At 51.3% G+C, this 2,500-nt stretch overlaps 1 non-coding gene across 1 annotated transcript in view; it reads right to left on the bottom strand.

Annotated features, from left to right (window-relative positions):
- Window positions 1-1,822, bottom strand: part of LOC145948547 (small subunit ribosomal RNA) — a 1,921-nt gene extending 99 nt beyond the window's left edge. Inside the window, exon 1 of the ribosomal RNA XR_014427383.1 lies at window positions 1-1,822. This exon is cut by the window's left edge and continues 99 nt beyond it. This is a non-coding gene — a ribosomal RNA (small subunit ribosomal RNA).
- Between the last annotated feature and the right edge of the window lie 678 nt (window positions 1,823-2,500).

Raw genomic sequence — 2,500 nt, 5'->3', positions numbered from 1 at the left:
CCGAGACATTGCCGCGCACCAGTCCGAAGACCTCACTAAATCATTCAATCGGTAGTAGCGACGGGCGGTGTGTACAAAGGGCAGGGACGTAATCAACGCGAGCTTATGACTCGCGCTTACTGGGAATTCCTCGTTCATGGGGAACAATTGCAAGCCCCAATCCCTAGCACGAAGGAGGTTCAGCGGGTTACCCGGGCCTTTCGGCCAGGGAACACACGCTGATTCCTTCAGTGTAGCGCGCGTGCGGCCCAGAACATCTAAGGGCATCACAGACCTGTTATTGCTCAATCTCGTGCGGCTAGAAGCCGCCTGTCCCTCTAAGAAGATTTGTTTGTACGTTGGTAGTAAAAACCCGCCAGCCGAAGCCGGGGGCCTTCGCGATACCATAAGGTACGCCTATTTAGCAGGCTAGAGTCTCGTTCGTTATCGGAATTAACCAGACAAATCGCTCCACCAACTAAGAACGGCCATGCACCACCACCCACCGAATCAAGAAAGAGCTATCAATCTGTCAATCCTTCCGGTGTCTGGGCCTGGTGAGGTTTCCCGTGTTGAGTCAAATTAAGCCGCAGGCTCCACTCCTGGTGGTGCCCTTCCGTCAATTCCTTTAAGTTTCAGCTTTGCAACCATACTTCCCCCGGAACCCAAAAGCTTTGGTTTCCCGGAAGCTGCCCGCCGAGTCATCGGAGGAACTTCGGCGGATCGCTAGCTGGCATCGTTTATGGTTAGAACTAGGGCGGTATCTGATCGCCTTCGAACCTCTAACTTTCGTTCTTGATTAATGAAAACATTTTTGGCAAATGCTTTCGCTTCTGTCCGTCTTGCGACGATCCAAGAATTTCACCTCTAACGTCGCAATACGAATGCCCCCATCTGTCCCTATTAATCATTACCTCGGGGTTCCGAAAACCAACAAAATAGAACCGAGGTCCTATTCCATTATTCCATGCACGCAGTATTCAGGCGAAGGTAGCCTGCTTTAAGCACTCTAATTTGTTCAAAGTAAACGTACCGGCCCGACTCGACACTCAGTAAAGAGCACCGCGACGGGATATTAGTTGGGCCGCCCCTCGCGAGGCTAAGCCCACCGGTAGGACGTCCCACATCACGCCAGTTAAACACCGCGAGCGGTGAACCGACGGTGTGCGACACAGATTCAACTACGAGCTTTTTAACCGCAACAACTTTAATATACGCTATTGGAGCTGGAATTACCGCGGCTGCTGGCACCAGACTTGCCCTCCAATGGATCCTCGTTAAAGGATTTAAAGTGTACTCATTCCGATTACGGGGCCTCGGATGAGTCCCGTATCGTTATTTTTCGTCACTACCTCCCCGTGCCGGGAGTGGGTAATTTGCGCGCCTGCTGCCTTCCTTGGATGTGGTAGCCGTTTCTCAGGCTCCCTCTCCGGAATCGAACCCTGATTCCCCGTTACCCGTTACAACCATGGTAGGCGCAGAACCTACCATCGACAGTTGATAAGGCAGACATTTGAAAGATGCGTCGCCGGTGCTAGGACCGTGCGATCAGCACAAAGTTATTCAGAGTCACCAAAATAAACGGTGGACGAACGGCGAGCCGCCCGCCACCGATTGGTTTTGATCTAATAAAAGCGTCCCTTCCATCACTGGTCGGGACTCTGTTTTGCATGTATTAGCTCTAGAATTACCACAGTTATCCAAGTAAATGTGGGTACAATCTAATGAACCATAACTGATTTAATGAGCCATTCGCGGTTTCACCTTAATTCGGCATGCACTGAGACATGCATGGCTTAATCTTTGAGACAAGCATATGACTACTGGCAGGATCAACCAGGGAGCTTCGTGTTCGGTTACTCGCAAGGAGTAACTCGCGAGCGAGCCCGAGAGACTCGTCGCTAGCTCTCTTGAGCGCGCGTCCGGTGGCCCGGTGTTAATCGGGCACCGACGCGACACGCTCGTGTGCCGTTTCATTGCCGCCGGTCTTGCTTAGCCGGTCGGCGACACTGTGTGTGCGTTGCGTAAAGTATACGCGAGAGAACGACAAGGTTCGCTAAGAACTGCCTGCCTTCTCTCTCCTCTTAATTATCCTTGTTATATCTCTGTTGATATATTATTATCATCGACTTTTCTTTTCTTATACAAAAGATCATATACTCATTCTCATTCTCCCAAAATGTTAAAATGCTCGGGTCTCGAAAGACCCGCGCGATTTACCCTGACGCTAGATCGACGGTGCCGATGCTTAGACGTCGAGGACAAATTCTGTCTGGTTCGTACGTTCAAGAACGACCAGTAAAAATCTTTCGCTACGGCGTACAAAGCGAGCGGGAAGAGCGTTTCTTGCCCTTCCGCCAACTCGTATCCGTGGAGTAAACGTTCGGTAAGCGCGACGATTCCACTGCTGCGTTCAAAACGAGAGGGAATCGCGCGGCCAACACACTAGATGCGTGCGCGCCACATAAGAGCCATTCGGTCTTGCGACACCGACTCGTGGCAATGCTGTGATCGTATAAAC

Source organism: Prenolepis imparis, unplaced genomic scaffold (assembly GCF_030444845.1).
Source record: "Prenolepis imparis isolate NDT839.2.m4 unplaced genomic scaffold, iyPreImpa1.0 SCAF_450, whole genome shotgun sequence".
Lineage (NCBI taxonomy): Eukaryota > Metazoa > Arthropoda > Insecta > Hymenoptera > Formicidae > Prenolepis > Prenolepis imparis.
The sequence above is the reverse complement of the archived record's forward strand: the minus strand, read 5'-3'. Positions and strand labels throughout refer to the sequence as shown.